The sequence below is a fragment of the Chrysemys picta genome, chromosome 12 (assembly GCF_011386835.1).
Source record: "Chrysemys picta bellii isolate R12L10 chromosome 12, ASM1138683v2, whole genome shotgun sequence".
Classification (NCBI taxonomy): Eukaryota; Metazoa; Chordata; order Testudines; family Emydidae; genus Chrysemys; species Chrysemys picta.
Window position 1 is genome coordinate 43,715,508 of NC_088802.1, and position 18,363 is coordinate 43,733,870.

Below are 18,363 nucleotides of genomic sequence, written 5' to 3' on the forward strand. Positions count from 1 at the left end.
ACGAACCACCTGAGGGCAATGCTGCCTTGAAACCTGGTTATTTAATATCCATTACAGCCGAAGGGAAAGGTCCCGCATTACATTTACATTCCAGTGGGGAAGAGGAATGGCATGATTTAAGATCGAGTTAGCGAGACCGGAGAGGCATTGTTTAAAAAGCTATTTGTTTAATGAAATCATAAAAATGGATTTAGATGAATTTCCCCAATTACTCTGTCGGCCGAGGCAACGTCCCGCTTTGAAAGTTCCCCCGACGTTAACGCATATGAATCACCCCGGGCAGCATCCCTTCTTCGAGGCTGCGTGACTCTGTCTTTAATGGCTGTTGGTGCCATCTGTTCCCAGACCCAAAGTGTGCAGCCAAACTTTCTGAGAACATTGGACACAGCCACGAAACCCTACTTGTCCTTTGGGAACCTTGTGGCGTTTTTCTAGCAAAAATCACTTGCTGTGCATGGACTTAAACCCACCTCTCTTAGAATGCAGCGCATGGGATGGCCTATGGCCAACATGACCGTAAAATGGGCTTCCAACCACCGTGCCCCGAACTCTCTCAAAATGGGGCCATCTGCAGGGCTAATTAGATTGCAAAATTTTGATTCAAGGGTCAAAGCCACTTTTGAGTTGGAACAGTGTGGGGGGGGAAGAGGGTGAGGCATGAGGGGAGGAAGGAAGGAAGGAAGATTCCACATTCCCTTTGCATCCTCCACATCACCAGTTGGTTCTCTACCAGATGCTTGCTGCTCTCCTGGGATGTAGCTAAAGTGGTCAGGGGCAGCTAACCCCAACCAAACCTCAATCTGTAAATTAACATCTTTAGCCTCAAGTTAGCTGGTTGAGGACCACTCTAGAGGGAAGCTTAAATGCCCAGTGTGTAACACACCCGTAGCACTATCAGGTCAGGAAAAACTTCCATTAGGAAAATTTCATCCCTTTGGCTTTCAGTGGAGCTACAACTCTGAGGTGAACCCCTCTATCAGATCAATATATATTTGGTTCTAGACACCTAGTACGGCTGAATGCCTCAGCTTCTCTTTATGCCTGGCCCTGATGCCCAAAGCCCTCCATACTCTGCTCTGATAGCAGTGGAAGTGCATTGTGCACCTTATCAACTCTCCTCTCTCCTGGAGAAATCCCCAATGGAAGCGGAAGGGGGCGCTATTGGCTCTCAGGTGCAGGCAGGAGTGCTCCATAGCTCCAGTTTCCATCATTGGCAGTAGGTTTTTTTTCCTTCATGTGTGATAATTACTTTGGCATAACAGGGCCTCCTGAACAGGTTTCCTAAGGCTAGAAGGGGAATAGAATAGAGTGAGATGTAAACCTGCAACAGCTGCTTTGAGGAGCTATTTAGGGACGTGATGAAAAACAACAAATAAAGTTGTCCAGCTTGGAGTAGCTTATTTTTGTTGAGTAACTCGCTATTTCTTCCCTCCGTGGGAAATTTCCCTTACTGTGATTAGAAGGTTTTTAGTTGCCTCATCCCCAGCTTACCCAGCGATCTTTCGGTGAATATAAATGAATGCAGGGCACTGTCCATGGATCAGATGGTCCCTATTCATTTCACTGGGTCGTTTGTTTTTTTTTTTTTCTTTCAATTAATGTAACTGGACACTGCATTTCCGGCATGTGCCATAAGGTGCGTACCATTCCAGAGCTGAGAGAGAGGGAGGGGTACAGCAGCCTTGTGCTGTATGTCCAGCTCTCATGGACATGGTACTTACCCTTTCAGACCTCAGTCAGCGGCGCATTTCTTTTTGTAGTCCTCTGTTTTGCCTCACTTGTTCTCTCTCCTGGGTTTCTGGCCTACATTTCCATTACGTGCTCACCTTCCCTACTCTGCCTGTCTGCTCACCTGCTTCTGCGGCGAACGCCAGCTGGCACTCCCTCCATGCCATGTTTAGTGGAGGATTGCCGCAGCTGAGCTGTTTGCAGGGGTCATGGACAATCGACTCCATTTTGGGGTTTGCAGGAGCGATGAATGAGGGGCGTTTACGTAAGCATTGGCCCTTTCTTATGTGGATCATCCTCCCCCACTTAATCCCCCATGAGCAGCTAGAGCATATTTGTGTGGATTTGTTGGGAGACTAGGGTGCAATTCACACTTCCCTCTCTAGGAGCAATGACTGGATGTGTGGGTGAAACCCTCGCCCCATTGACGTCAATGGCAAAATTCTTATTGACTTCAACAGGGCCAGCATTTCACCCAGCATGCTTTGCTTGTCACTGTGCCCAGGGTTGAGGTTGGCACTGATGACTCTGAAGCATGGTCCTGACCAATGTATGTCAGGGGGACAGGATAAGGGGGGGAAATCATTGTGGCGTGTCTGCCATCCCTGCCAGAGAAGGAAGAATCAAAGGGAAAGGATTTGACAGGCTGCCCGCTACCTCTGTTAGGACTCAAGTTGGCACTTGGAGGCATTGATTAAGGATTGGCAGTGTGAGGCCATGCTGTTGAAGGCAGCAGTTCATGACCGGGAAGATGAGACTGATGGTAGTTTAAAGGGACACTGCACAGGTAAGTTAGCCCCAAGGTGGGAGGATTCTGTCTTGCAAGTATTTTTGCCTACAAAACCTCATATTAACAAACATTTTTTATAGATTAAAACCAAACAATCAAAAGGATTTTTTTTTAAATGAATCCTTGCAGGATTTGCAACCCAAAGGCTGGAACTGGACGCTAAATCGAAGTTGACTCTAGAGTCTAGTTTCATTGGCCATGCTGAATGAATTGTGCAAAACAACCAAACCGCATAAATGATGAAATGTTAAACTAGATGTTAAACATTTTATCCGGTTTAATTCTTGAGTATTGTTAGAAACGTGGACAAGGGAAACAGCGTTTGGTTTGAAGTAGTGGGCCAGATTCTCGACTTTGCTGGAGCTCTTCCAGCTTCACACTGATTGAAACGGAGATCAGAATCTTAGCCCCTGCTTTAGGATGTAGTCGGGTTAAAAATCATTTGCCAAGATTCCAATCTCTGTTTCCCTGGTGACAATACAGAGCAGCTATCCTAATGTCAGCCGAGTTACTTGGGATTTGCACTCCGGGCTGGAGATCCGAACCTTGGCCCGCGATTTTTAACATGACTGCTTGCTTTCTAAACGAATGAAAGCAACGTTGTATTTGAATTGCACTCTGACGCACACAGGACTCTGCGCAGGAGGCATGTCCGATCGGAGGGAATGATTACAAAAAGTGAAGGGTGCTTTTGTAACCTTTCCATTTCAAGGTTCCCTGCTTCCGTTGTTTAGGGGATCGAATGTAATTGAACCTCTGGAAACTGTTCTGTTGTTTTCTAGAAGGACTTGTCTGCTGCCTGCACTTGCTTTGTGAATAACTGCAAATATAAAATATTACATTGTAAAGCCAATCACTGGTTTGATCTGTCTGATGCAGCTAAACCCTGGATGTAACCGCTTCCCGAGGGAGGGATGCGGTGTGTAAATGCAGCCCTTCTGCGTTAGGTTGTGAGCTAGCAGGACTGGGACATTACTTGGCTGGCAGGCCTCTGGGAAGACCTATCAGATGATAGAAGTGGGATAGTGGCACACTACCCTGGGAGTCAGTATTGGATCACTAGCCACCATGGTGTTGGAACACTGTGCTGCTGGAGACGGTGTGTTTCTGATGTGAAACAGAAACTTGACAGCTTGCTCTTTTCCGAAAGAGTAACCGAGGTGTCCTGCCCAAGTTCTAGTGTTGGTAATTACATCCTCCCTACCTACGCCTGCCCCTGTATTTTCAGGTGAACAAAGTATCCTTATGGTCCTAAACTCTCCTGTCCTGTTCATCAGCAGCTGCTTTGCATTCCCAAAGTGACTTGCGCATCAGGGAACTCTGTTACACTTTTCAAATACTGTTGGAGTCTCCTGGATGAAAGGCCCCTAGAAAGGTAATGTTAATATCAAAGCAGGAGCTGTCCTTTTGGTGGAGCCGTTAGAAATATGGCTCTTTTACTGAGCAAGACGTGTGAAGAGTCCAGGCATGGGTGTTGGTATCTAGATACTATGGTAATGGATACCTTACGAGTGCCTAAGATAAACAGACAAGGTGGGTGAGGTCATATCTTTTACTGGACCAACTTCTATTTGGTGCGAGAGACAGGCTTCTATGGGTCATGTGGGGAAGAGCTCCGGGTGGCTCGAAAGCTTGTCTCTCACCATCAGAAGTTGGTTCAGTAAAAGATGTGACCTCCCCCACCTGGTGTCTCTAATATCCTGGGACTGACACAGCTACAACATAAGATAGATAAAGCATTTGGAGGTGCTGGCTACCCACAGACTAGATTCACTCCTGCAGGTGGGTACAAATTGCTGGCTTAGACTTGCTGGGGCCTGGGGCTAAAGCCAGAGCCAGAGCCCCACCGCCTGGGACTGAAGCCCAAGCCCTGGGGGCTGGGGCTCAGGTTACAGGCCCCCTGCCTGGGGCTGAAGCCTTCGGGCTTTGGGTTTGTCCCCCGCCCCAAGGGTGGTTGGGCTCGAGCTTTGGCTTTGCCCCTCCCCACCCCCACCCAGGGCAGCAGGGTCTGGGCGGGCTCAGGTTTCAGTCCATCCTGCTGGAGCCGTGTAGTTATTTTTGTTGTTAGAAGGGGGTCACAAAGCAATGAAGTTTGAGAACCCCTGATCTAGTCTGACGTCCTGTATACCACAGGCCACAGAACTCTGAAAGGGACAGATTTTGACTGAAAGCGACTTGATGTTTTTGTTTTGATTGCATTCCCAAACTGGGTGTGTTACGCTCTCATCTCTGCCATCCTCGGTCTTCCCCAGCTCACACAGAGCAGCAGTAATTTAAAATTCAAGTTCTCTGAATTCATTGGTGGAAACATCTGTGTAAGGGACTCGGGCACTGTATTCACACTAACAAGGAGAAGGGACCACCGCGAGAACATCTAGAAAGTGTCTCCATTAGACTCCTCTGCTAAAAATCAAACCTTCACAAAGTGTTACTTTGGGACAACACTTTGTTGTCTTGGTAAGTGAATAATGCTGATTGGGGTCACTAGGAGTTATGCAAGCAGCAAGGAGGTGGCATGAACTAGTGTATAAGGCAATGAACCAAGAGTCGGGAGACCTGCGTGCTCTTCCTGACTCTGCCACGGCGTCCGTGTCTGTTTTCCCAGTTGCGGTATATGGCCTGGCTTTATTTTCCTTCCACCTTTCCCCATCTGTTTCTCATGCCATGTCTACCCTATAAAATTATGTTGGCCTAACATATGTCGGCACACAGCCACTACAATTATTAAATCGCTTGTGTGTGCGCACAGTTGGCTCCTTGTGTCGGCGGCGCGGTCCTCACCAGGAGCGCTTGTATGGATCATATGGTCAGTGCGGGATGGCTCCTGAAAGCTGGTAGCAATGCAATGTCTACACTGACTGACACTCCATCGACCTAATAATATTGACCATGACCCTACGCCTCTCGGTGAGGTGGTGGTGTTAAATCGGCGTAGAGAGGCACTTAGACAGACAAGAGCCAAATTTAAGTGAAGATACTTCCACAGCTAGGTCGATGCAAGGCAGCTTATGTTGACCTAACCATGCAGTGTAAACCAGGCCTTGGTCTAATTTCTCCTGATCTCTCAACGCCCCTTTTCTTTCTCCACCCCTGTATCTCTTTGTTCTCTTCTCCTGCTTCTGTCCAGTCCCATTAATTCCTTCCTTCCTTCCTCGACTTCTCCATCTAATCTCTTCTCTACTTCATTGCCCCTTGCTCCTTCCTTATTTTCTTCCCCACCCCTCGGTCTCTTCCAGGAATCTCCTTTCCACTCGCTCTGTCACTGCTCCCCCTAAATCCATCCGATTCCTCCCTTCTCCCCCATCTCTGGTCCCTGGCTGCTAGACATCCCCACACCTGTCCCCTCCAGTATCTGTCCCTCCCTCCCCCACCTGCTTGCTTGCTGGGTCCTGGAGGGCAATGCCCCTTTTCAGCACATTGGCTGCTGGATGATAACGCTGCTTCTCTCCTTACTTCTGCACTTTGGCTGTTGGCTGCTTTTCCCACACCTTGCACTTGCTGCCTTGTATACACAGCCTGGGTGATCCTCTGTTCCCCTCAGGGAAGAGGAGCAGTACAAGGGCCCATTGGCAGTGTTGCCAACTTTCACCATTTTATCAAAAGTCTTGGGATATTTCAGGTCCATCTTTCTTGAAGCTGCAGCTCCGGGAGTCATGTAACTACATGAACATCTCTGCTTTCCTCTGATTTTTAAAAGGAAGTTTCTAGCTCTCATGGTGGTGGAGAAAAGTTTGTAAATGTGACCCGGGTGCACCTTAAAGGCTTAGAAATCACAGGGCAAAGAAAAAAAGCCCCAAATGTATTTTTAAAACAAAGCTTCTTATTTTAAGCCATTCTCATGATTGTAGGGGGGCTGATGAATATTTGAACAGCTGCAACTGGCAAAACAGAAGTAGAGTCCGTTTTCAGCTCTGGCAAGGTCAGCAGCTGAGTGATGGTAGAGGGAACAGGCGCAGCAGCTGAGGGCCTGGGGTGCCAAACCTACAGCCCACTGACTGGATCTGACCCCCCAGCACCCTTCCCTCCACTCTGGAGATCCCTTTGGAATGAACAGAGGGATCCAGCCTCTTGCCACACAGCCTGGAAGAGCTGAAGCTTGAGTGGGTGGAGCTGAGGAGGGAGCCGGTGCCTGATGGGCGACAGGCACCTGAGCCCCTCCCTGTCCAGGCTGCAATGCCGCAACACACAGCGTCCTGGGGACCAGAGGAGGCTCCGTCCTCTCCTGCTTCTGCCTCACTTGTTGTCCCTGTTGCTTTAACGGGCTCCTAGAAGAGGGGAGGACTTCTTTCCAGCCCCATAGTGTCAGGAAAGGGCTGCTGCTTTCCCCTCCCAGGGATGGAAACCATCCACAGGGGAGAACCCCACAAAGGACAGAGGGGAAAACAATGTTGAGAAGCGGAAGAGGATGCCCAAAATGGGGCAATGGTGTAGGGAAAATTCACCATAGGAAAGGAGGTGACTGGTTGTGGGGGATGCATAGAGGGGTGTGATGTGGGGGAAAGGGAGGGGTCTCAAATGCATTTATTTGGTAATGACTAGATCTGGCCAAGAAACTGTTCTCCTGCCCTTTGAGAATTTGAGATTTTTTTTTTTTAAATTGTATCCTGAATCTGGAGGAAAAGTCCATCTCCTATTTTTGCCAACTGATCTGATCTGAAATTTTGGGGCGGATTTTCAATCAAAATATTTGGTGTCAATTTTTATTTTTTTAATTTTTTCCTTTTTGCTATAAATTAACTTCAGCTTAAAAATAGTCATTTTGACCCGAAAAACAGAACTCTTTTGTTTTGAAAATGTCAAAACATTCTATTTCGGCAATTTTGAATTTCAAAATATTTTAGAATATTTTAGAGATTTGTTGAAATGGGCCTTTCCCCATGAACAGTTTTAGTTTTGGTGCATTCACATTTTCTGATGGAAAAAATGTTTGGCTGAAAAATTCCTAACCATCTCTAGTTACTAAGCCCTTAATTGCCTTTAACTATAGGGTTTAACTCTGGTACTCATGGACAGGGCCGCCGAGAGCGGGTTTGGGCCCCGGTGAAAAAATTTTTTCGGGCTCTCCAGCAAGGATAGACCGGCTAAGCAGGGACGACGAAGCCAGGCCCCGGGTCCCCTTCCGGACCGCTGGGCCCTGGTAATTTGTACCGGTTTCCTTCCCCTCCCTCCCCCTCGTCGGCCCTACTCACGGACACGCACTCTACAGCCAGGCAAGGCTGCACAGTGCCTCTTGTCAGTGAATTCCTTACTTCTACCCCAGGGTCCCTGACTGACACTGGTTAACTTGACCCTCATCTCAGAACTCGCTTGACATCCCTGTGTTGGGGGGAGACTTAGCAAGAGAGATGAGGTGACAATTAGTTTTGTTGCCGCCTTGGTCTCCCTGTCTGTCTGCTAGCTGCCTCACACTGTTCTGTTCTATAGAGGTTCTTCTAGTGTGATCATCAATATAGCATCTGAGTGCCTTCCAGTACTCTGTTAAGCAATGTGACTAACATCTGTGATGTGATTTTTTTCTCTCACCCTCTCCCTAGTGGGAATGGGTTGGACAGTGGGCTCGCCTCATAGAGCCAGACTTTGGGCCAAATTGTCTGCTGGTGTAAATTGGTGCCTCTCAATGCCAATTTGCACTAGCAGAGAATTTGACCCTTTGAGATCACCTGAGCTCTTGTCCATCTTGGGTACAGAGCTGCACTGAATCTGCCCCTATAAAGCATCTGCAGTTAAACCCACCAATGATATTGCATTAATAGAAAGTACTTGTATTTAATGTGAAGGTTGGGAAACCAACAAAAGACTGGGGTTTCCAAAACTGCCCCTATTAACTCTGCCATGTGGCATCACAAGCAGCATTTTCTGTACCTGTTGTCCTTTTTTTAAATGTAGACAGTATTGTATTGTGTTTGATTGTATATGCCTTGCATTCTCAACCAAGGGGTCGCAAACAGATGTCAAGGGGTCACAAGCACCCCATATTGCTAAATGTGGAGCCTGGCTTTCTGGTACAGAAAAGGGGAATCTGACATGGAAAAGGTAAATATTTGGTATACACTAAGAACATACAGTTCCTAGGATATGCTATTTGGGAAGTTGAAACCCTTGGGACTGACTCCACCACGTGACAACGTCCAGGTTGCCAACACCACGGGGGAGCGCAAATCCAACCAAGAAACAATGTTTTCGTTGAAATAAAATAAATCATGAAACCATTTCATTTGTAAATTTACTTTTGCAAAGATTTTAGGCACCAATGACCCATCACTGACCCCTTTAAGCTTATTCCCTCGTACGAGTAAGAAAGTAAAGAAAGAAAATACAATGCAGCAGCATCAGTTAATCTGGGTGTCTCATGGTTTCAGTTAGAGGAATCCAGGCCCATGCAATAGCCAGTTGTAATATGCATAACAGGCTTCTATATTCCTTCTAATTGTTAAAATGAAAGACTTTACGTTTGTCCTGCTCTATAACTAGGGCTCCTGGGTAGTATGATAACACAAACCATCACTTTTACTTTAATGGGATCAAGCCCAGTTAGCCCGAGTGTCAAAGGTATTTAGGCACTCAAAGATGCCTAGTGAGATGTTTTACAACAATACCTGGTCCACCGCTGTGAATTAAGGATGGAGTGAATGCTATTTCTCTCGGTGTTGATGGGTTTAGCTCAGAGCTTTTAATGCCTCAATAACTGTTTTTAACTTGAGTTGACTGGTGTAAAGTCCTGAAACCATTCAAAGGTTACTGTGGCTAGTCACAATTCCTCCAGGTGTTACAAGCAGTTTTGTAACAGCAACAATTCCCCAGGAATAGGTCGTTTCCCATTAGAGTGTCAGAGTATAGTTTAGACAGCGAATAGTTAACTAACAAAGTCAGGGTCATTACATAAGCTGCCGTCTCTCTTGAAATGCCAGGTGTCACTTTCAGAACCCAATGATGTTCTCAATAGTCTTCTCTGTGTGTTTTCCTTATCGGTTTTAACCAGAATAGAATCTCATTTTTATGAACTGGTGTGTGACTGAGAAATGTAAGTGAAGCTTGGTTTGTGCACAATACCAGCTGAGATTATGAACCTGATCATATTACATTGTATTTGTACATTTTTATTGTCACAGACTTCACATATAGGAGAGTTGGGTGGGTGGATTTTAAAAAACTGAAATAAAGTATATTGGAAATCTTTGTATATCTTTTGAGATATTAAAATGTTATTTCAGTGCTTCAAGGCTTTAACCTTTTGTTTTTAAGCTTTCTCTCTTAGAAATGCATGAGGGTCATTATTGGTAACACCCTCAGGTGAGAATGAGTCCCTATTGTGCTAGGTGCTGTACAAATATATAGTAAGATGTAGTCCCTGCTTTCAATAACTTACAAATCTAAATCGATGAGACAGAGCCAGGATCAGAGAAGGAAGTATTAGCCTCATTTTACAGATGGGGAACTGGGGCCCAGAGAGAGATTAAAGATGACATTTTCAAAAGGGCTCTGCACCCGCAACTGGGGCCAGATTTTCAAAAGAGCTCAGCTCCTACTTAGGCACCAAACTCAATGGCCAGATTTTCAGAAGAGCTCAGCAGGTGTGGTGCATGGTGCATGCTGAGCTCTTTGGAAAAGGTGGCCATTCATGGTTTGCCCACACGGCCGCACAGCAAGCCTCTGGCAGAACCAGCACATGACCCCAGAACTCGTTAATTCCAGGCCAATACCTCAAGTGAAAAGCTATGATGCCTTTGTAGGCTGAACCCCAGGTGCTCCTAAATTCTATACCCTCCTGGGCCAGGGATTCACTGCAAGCTGATCCTGAGAGGAGGGGCCCACCCTCTGTTCCTGTTGACATCAGCTCCACTCAGAGTCAGACTCAGGCCTTCTGGAAATTGGCCACCTAGGGCCAGCGCTGTGAGGTGATGCCACCAACAGGGGTGGCAGGTACTCGCTAACTCTAGCCCACAGCTCTAGGGTGGGGAATAACACTGGGGAGAGGGGTGATGTGAAGGTTGGCAAAGCCCCCTCCCCTTCCCAAAACTGCCCCTTCCCCTCTCTCACACAGAGGAGCAGGGTTTATTTTATAGCCTAGTAAAGCTTTTTTAAACCAGAAAGTGGGGGTGATGCAAACCCTGAACACCAGCGAAGGGATCCCTTAACCTCCCACCCCAGTGGGGTTTTTCCTTCCTTTGCAGGATTTCCCCCCGTGGTTTTTATTATTTATTTATTGGGAAATATTCTCTAAGTTAAGCACCGCGTGGTCAGCTGACCATTAATACTGGGCCCAGGCCACAGCTGGAGGCTGCGGGCTGCCAGAGCTTCACTGCCTGTTACCCCTTCCCAAGCTGCCCCAAGCCCCGCCCACTAGTGCCACCCCCCAACCCGGCCGGGGAATGGGGCTCCCTTAAAGGGCCAGGCTCTTGCCCTGTCGGACTCCACTGAGTTGCTGGCATGGAGTTTGGGCCAAAGTTGGCGGGGGGACTGGGAGCAGAGGGAGTGAGAGGGGGTAGGGGACAGTAAGGGTAGGTAGGGAGGGTGGGGAGTGGGGCAAGAGGATGGGGGCAGGGACCATGAAAAGAGGGGGGCAGAGCTGGGGGAACTGGAGCGTGGGAAGGGAGGCAGGAGCGCCCCGAGGGGGGGACCACCCCTCATAGCCCCCCCCCAGACTGGGATGCTCCAAGCCCCTCTGACGGCGCCTGCTCCTCCTGCCCCCGATCTCGTGGCTCGCCAGGACGCGTGGGGCGGGGGCTGCCCGGTCACGCGGGGAGTGGGTCCCGCGCGGGCTGGGGCGGGCAGAGTCGCGCGGCAGAGGGCTGGAGGCAGGACATCTGCTCCGTCCGCCCACCCCGGGTGGGGCGGGGACACCTGCTACAAGCCGGGGCGCGCCGCCACCCCCGTCCCCGCCGCCCTGCTCCCGTAACGCGGCCGGAGCCGTGGGGCTCTCCCCCCACCTCCGCCATGAGGAGTCCTCCGGCCCCCCCGAAGGCTGCGCCTGCTGCTCCGCCGGGGGGAGCCGGCAGCCCCAGCGAGCCCTCGCCGCCAGCCCGCTGTGCCTGAGCCCCTGCTGGGGAGGAGGGACGGCGAGCCCGGCACTTGCTCCCAGCCCAGGAGGAGACGAGCCACGGGGACAGAGCCCGGGACCCTGGAGCGCCCAGACCTGCCTTGACGAGCCGGGGCTGCCGCCTGCCCGCAGTTCCCCTCTAGTAAGTAGCCGCGATGCCTTTACACGGCCCCCCGCCGACCCGTTTCTCTTGCCTCGACTCAGGTCGGCAAGCGGGGCTGTGGCTGGGCGAGCGATCCCTCGTCTCGTCGCAGGCAGGGAGGGCTCCAGCCCCGCGAAGGGGACTGACACCTGAGGACGCAACTTTTGTCGGTGGAACTTAGCCTGCAGGGCTGGTGGTCCGTCTCCAGTGATCTCCCTTAACCTTTTCCCTCCAGCCTCCCCCGCCCCGGCACTCTGTTGCTCAGATCCCCTCTGCCTGGGGCTCCAGAGCACGGGCTAGCTTCCTTCCTCGGCTGAATCCCTGGCACCATGTTGAATGCGTTGACAAGAAGCGATTAAGTGGACGAAAATGAGGTTTTAATGTGTCCTTTAACAATGACTCCCGCTGTCGATATTTACATCCCCATCTAGCACCTTGCGTAACATAGCATGAGGCAGGACACTTTGCATTTATTTTTGGTTAATCCATATTTGACCTTTTTAAGCTGCATATTTCTGTGTGTGTCTGAGCCCGAGCCTGGCAAAGGAGGCGCCAAGCCTCGGGGAGAAATATTTCCATGTTGCCTCTGCACTCCTGGCATTTGCCTGGCAATGATTATTGCTCTGTCTTCTAATTGTTATCGATAGGCTCCCCGGCTCCAACTGTTGCTGCAGGAGGAGCTAGGCAAGAAAGGGAAAAAATGTATGTCGGATCAAGGTTGAAAGGAGACATAGCTTGACTGAGAGGAGTCTATGAATTGCAACTCATTTTCCATCTGGAGTCCCAAGAGAGGGGGGAAAGGAGTGGGGGGACTGGAAGAAAATGGCAAAGAAAGTAAGGGGGGAAATGATGGGATGGGGGGGGGCAGGAGGGAAGTTGGAATATCTTCCTTTTGGGAAAACTTACAATCCATTGCAGCTTTTCCTCTTTTTGTCTCAGTCTAGACTCCCATCATTTTCTCTGCTTGATAGATCCCTCTCACTCATCCATGCAATGACAAACATATAGTAATAGTCTTCCCTTCCTTCTGGCTTTCCCCTTCTCCTCTTCCTCCCCCAGTCATGCTTCTGTTCAGTATTTCTCACCTGAGGGTTGCATTGATTTCATTACTTTAAATATATCAACAACTCTCTATTTTTCCTCTCTCCCCCCAACACTGCACATTTTTCACTTGCATTCTCAGGTTTGGAGGTTTCTCTAATTAAGATTTTTTTTTAAGTAACAGGACCCTTTTTTATTTAATCCCTCAAGTCAAAATGTCTGCAAGAGCTTTTCTCCATGTCAGACTCCAACATTCAGCATGTGGGGGGAACAACAGGGAGGCTTAAAATACAAGTAATGTTCACCCATCGCATCAATTAAAATAAACAAACCAACCTGTATGGCTTTAGGATGTGGAAGTATAAGAAAAACTCAATAGATTGTTGCTTTTAAAATGACATTGTGCAGGCACTTGGTCTATAACTTGCAATGAAGGCATTTTTTTGTTTTGTTTTCTGTTAGTTTAAAAGCAAACACCAAAGCATTAAAATGTTTTGTTTGCTACCCTTCCTCCATTCATCTATTTCCATAAATGATGTTGTCAACCACACTATGTTCTGACAGTATGGTAAATACAAGTTTTCATGGCAGACCCTAAGGAAATAACCATTGCGGACTTTAAGCTCAATAATGTGATCATAAAACAACTGTTTGCATGAGTGGGTTAGAAAAATGTTTGGAGCCATATTGTTTCTTAAGGCAGAGCTGACAAGAGAGAGAATGCGACACTGTTTATTGGATCAACAGATAATGCAGAATACACTGAACAAGCCTTCGGGTCTCCGAAGGCACCATCAGTACCTTAAGCAGGACCCAGAGCTTGCGTGTTCATGATACTTGGTATTTATATAGTGGTCTTCATCTTCATAGAATCATAGAGTATCAGAGTTGGAAGAGACTTCAGGAGGTCATCTAGTCCAATCCCCTGCTGAAAGCTCAAATCTTCAAAGTGCATTAAGCTCAGGCTTTCTCCCATTGCAATCTGTGGCAAACCTCTTGTTGGCTTCCATGGAAATGGACTCAGGCCTATTATTCTCTTTCCCCCTTCCCCGGTAGGAGGTAGGCGTTACTACGCCAGTTTTACAGATGTGGACGCTTATTCTATGGTCCCCCAGTCTCTACCTTGTCCACAAATGGGCCACGTGCTTTGACGTGCCACCCATCACACAGCAGCAGCCAGCCTCCCTCAGGCTGCTAATCTGCCTTTTAAATAATTTCCCTAAATAAGTACTTATGTGATGCTTATTTAGAGGCTTTTTAAAATGTGGATTAGAGGGACTACGGGGTGTGGGTGGGGAGGGCAGGGGGGTTAGTACTAACAGAAAATCCACAGCTTGCACCAAACCAAAAACTAGCCAACTGAGCAAAGATGACCCTTTTCTTTCGAAGATGACTCTCCTCCCAGTGTAAATAACCATAAGGATGAGGCACAAACTGACCCAAGATGGGAAACTATCCTTGTATTCACCACTCTGTGCTTAGGGATGCAATCAGATCTATCTGGGATGTAAACACCCGAGCACAGGGTCTTGCCAATGCCAAAGAGCGGAGCCTGAACATTAGCTTTTAATTTCCTGGGCTTTTCTTAGCTTTGCTGCAGCCCTAGATGTTGCTTTGATGCAGTTTTTTCGTAGTTCAGTTTTGTTTTGCCTGATTTCCCCCCCCCCCCCGCCTTTCTACCATCAGTCTTTTTAGTGTGTGCCATTCCTGATATCTTTTATTAATTCATTCTCTCCCTCCAACAATGTTTCCCCCCACCACATCCTCTCATGCTGGGGTACATACCACTAAAACTAAACCAAATGAGGTGGGTCTGACCCCTTTCCTGTTTAAACATAATTAGCATTTATTTCACTCCTTATATGGAGAATCTCAGAGCACTTTACGATCAGTAAGTCTTGCAACATCTCTGTAAAATAGGTAGGTACAAGCTGGTATTGATGGGATAAAGAGATCTAGCTCTTCAGAACAGGGACTGTCACATACGTGGTGTGTGGACAGTGCCTTGCACCAAGTAGCCCTAATTCCTGATAGGGGACTCTAGATAATAGTGAATAATAATAGATCAAAGTATTCCTATATACATTTTACAGATCAGGAAGCTGAGACAGAGGCCAAGATCACATAGCGAGTCAGTGACGGAACCAGGCATAGAGTCTGAGTCCTGATTCCTTCCCTTCATGCCCACCGAGATCATCCAGCGATTTCAGCGATTGATCTAATTTACTCCTTTTGCTTAAAAAGCGTCTTTCCTGGGATACAGTGATGGCATCTGCTAAGTTTACACAAAGTTGGCTTTGGAGGGGGGCAGGTGGGCAGGAGATGCTTTTGCCTTCTTTAAAAACAACAACAACAACGAGTCCATGTGTCACCTCTACTGGCCCTGGGAGGGGCAGGTTATGGAAGTGCAAATTCAGACTAGGGGTGTTTGGTGCCCTGGTCAGAAACTTAAGTATCTCCTGCTCCACAACTCTCCCCCCGCAAGGCCCTGCTGTGCCCACCCTGTTGGCTGCTGGCCCCTTACGCTCAATCCAGCCACTGAAGTCAATGTAGTTTATCAGTGCAGCTACTTTATCACCCAGAGGAGTGGCTGTTGAGCAACACCAGCCAGTCCCCTGGCCCACTTTCCCCCCATCCTCCCCACTGAATTTGCACCTCCATAACCTGCCCCTCCCAGGGCCAGTGGAGGTGACACATGCTTTTTCTTTTTTTTAAACGAATACATTTTCGGGCGAGATTTGAACTAAGTGAGATTAATTTTGCTGGCAATGCCTTTAAAATCGGCAAGAAGAGGCTCCCCGATGAGATAGGCTTCGCTCAGTGGCTCTCATTGGTTTGGCTGGAGGGAAAGCTCCCTTTTGGCTTACTTGGGAGAGCTGCTGCTTCAGGGCCTAGGGTCTCGGCTGCAGTCCTGTGCAGGTTGCATGGCCAGTGAAACCTCTGGATGGGGGAATGCATTCATTCGGTTAGCCCCCTTCCACTTGGCAGGCACAGCCAGCAGCATGTAACCAGCCTTGTAACTGGACGCTTCTCCAAAATAGCAGTATGGCTGTTCCCTTCCTTCGAAAACGTGTATGTGATCACCAGGGAATGACAGGGGCCAATGGCTGAGAAACTGCACCATAAGCTAAAGAAGCTCCCAGGATAAAGGGATGTTTAGTTGTTGGTGGAGGAACCTAGAGACTGTTGCTGTTGTTTTCATTACCAGACCCTTGGAAACAGGGTTCTAGGGAGTTCTGGCAAGCTAAGCAGGGTTGGCCCAGGTCATGACTTGGAGGGGAGCCCTCCTTTGGTGATTCACAGGGGGATGCTCCTCTCCCTGATGTGGCTATGCTAGATGGGGCTGATTTTGTGAAATGGCTTGTGCAGTGGCTCACCCACCTGATGGCTTAGTGCATCTGCACGAGGACATTTTCCTGACAGATCCATTTCAGCACCTCCTCCGGGCACCTTATCGCCACGGTTGTCCCAGTGCATTCAGAGACTCCTGGAGCACCAGTCCCGTCATTCTCCGGAACTGTGGTTGGGAAGAAGGGGCTTTGGGGTGACTTCCAAGCATGAGGCACTGTATTCTGAGGGGAGGGGCTAAACCAGGATAGCTGCAAGAGTCGGGGGATGCCGCTCATGCTGTGGAGAAACCAGTGCAGATTGCTCTGGTTCAGCTGGGCCTACAGGAGGAACCTTCTCCTTGACGTTGAAGACAGATGGTACAGCCAATGGCCCTAAAACGCCAAGGATGGCAGTGACATGGTGTTGCAAACTCCAGGCGTTCCAGCCAGTGGTCAGGAGAGGATGAATTTCCCAGTGTGAGGAGGCATGTACCATTCCCTTGTGTCGGAACTGAATCCCAGTTTGGGGCTTGAGGTCCCCTCTTCATAGGAGATGTAAGAGGGGAGGGAGGTCCTGCCAATTACTGCAATTAAAGATTCCATAGCACTTGCCTTGTAAGAGTAAGAGTCTGGCCAAGTTCCAGTTGAAATCATTGTATTCTGCTGACCTCAATTTCCCCCTGCAGTCAGAACTGGAGAGGGTATTCTCAGTCAGAGTCTGTCCTTGGCTTTTAAGCAGCTGCTACGTTCCAACCTAGCCCTGGATGCATTTCAGCAGTGGGTGAGTTAATTCCTGTGTTTGTGTCAATCTACCCACCTTTATCATCTCAGTCAGGGTGCTAGCTGTGGGGTGGTGGGAACATTTGCCACTTTAGGGCTCCATCCTGCAAGGTGCTGAGCACTTTGGACCCTATCCAACAAAGCACTTCAGCGCATTCAGCAGGTGAACAGTCTGTTTAAAGTCGATACTTAACCCACCGGCATAAGTACTTTGCTGGATTGGGATTAGAGTGCTTGGCACGTTCCGGCATTGAGTCTTTAGCTAGCTTGCCAATCAGGATGTTGGCTTTGGGGAGGATGCTGGAGCAACAAGGAGGGGTCTGCTACCAGCTCAGGCAGGGTATCAGCCATGGAGGGAGAGAGAGGACTCCTTCCATTGCAGCCAGCCCACAGGATGGAGGGGACTTCGACCATCTGTGGGGCTTCTAATGGTTGAGCCATGATGAGAAGTTGATTATGTGTTAGTGATGTGTCAGGTGAAAACCAATCTGATCAGCAGCTGTGAGGACAAAGTGCTGCCTAAAGTATATTTAAATGTCCTTGAGGAGAAATTAAAGGGGCAAATCACTGTTTTTAAGAAAGGCTTTTTCCTCGGCTCAGGTAGTTGATGCCATATTCCCTATGAATTATTTATTGCAGGACTAAAAATACCTGGAAATTCACAGCAAGAGTGTAAGAGATTCTTCCTCCTCCAGCCCAGGCGGGTGGGTGGGGAGACTGGGTGGGTGGTGTGCTAGGCTGGGGTCAACTATCTGTTTTCCTGTGGCAATGAGTGTAACGGTGAACCCTAGAACTGTGGGAGAGTCCTAGGTTTCCATAGCCGGGTATTAAGACATCACTTTGTTCCTGCCGTTCCCTCCGCCTAACCCTTAAACCTCAGCTGTTACTGAGCCGTGTGGGTTATCTGGAGAGGGTTTGGGGATTCAGTCCAGTCCTGGCCTGAATACGAGCAGATGCTGGAGAGAGTTGAGTGGGTGAGTTGGTTCTCCTGCTGGATTTGACCTAAACTTCTCTTCGAGGACAGAAAGCAGATTTGAGGCAAACTGCTGTTCTCCTGTTCTCCACTGGCTCCCTAGCAAGGAGAAAACTGCAGGGCCTTCCCCCCTGGTCACTGGATGGGAGTAATCAATGATCCAGCAGTGCTCACATTGTGCCCATCACTCTAGTCTAAGGACAGAATCACTGGCTTCCCTGTCTGGTCTCGCTGCCAGGCTGTGAGATTGGGTCATGCATTAGTGTTGCTTCTTGACGCAGGACCTTACGCTTATTGGCAACAGCACACCAGGTTCCCCTGCTAGGTGGGGAGGATGGGGCTGTGACTGTACAGGTTGCTGCAGGGGTCACTGTCCTGCTAATGCTTAAAGCCGACCTGGCTTCTCATTCCCAGAGGAGATCCAGGAGAGTCCAAGGGGGCGAGACCTTTTGCATGTTATTCTGTGAGAGCCGGAGATGAGCCCTGCTCTAGCCTGTGGTGAGAGAACGAAGATGAAATCTCATCACTATAGTATTTGTGTTA

The 18,363-nt window shown here is 48.7% G+C and overlaps 1 protein-coding gene across 4 annotated transcripts in view; it reads left to right on the plus strand.

The window, feature by feature from the left end:
• The first annotated feature begins 10,289 nt into the window (after positions 1-10,289).
• The window catches only part of GRIN2C (glutamate ionotropic receptor NMDA type subunit 2C), a 49,702-nt gene continuing 41,628 nt past the window's right edge, over positions 10,290-18,363 (plus strand). For 2 of the 4 annotated variants that reach the window (XM_042841094.2, XM_065562775.1), the window contains exon 1: positions 11,559-11,697. The gene's annotated coding sequence lies outside the window, so the exon portion shown is untranslated. Of the gene's footprint in view, positions 10,439-11,225; positions 11,698-18,363 lie in introns of those variants that run through there. The other 2 variants (XM_065562774.1, XM_065562776.1) reach the window with 2 other exon arrangements.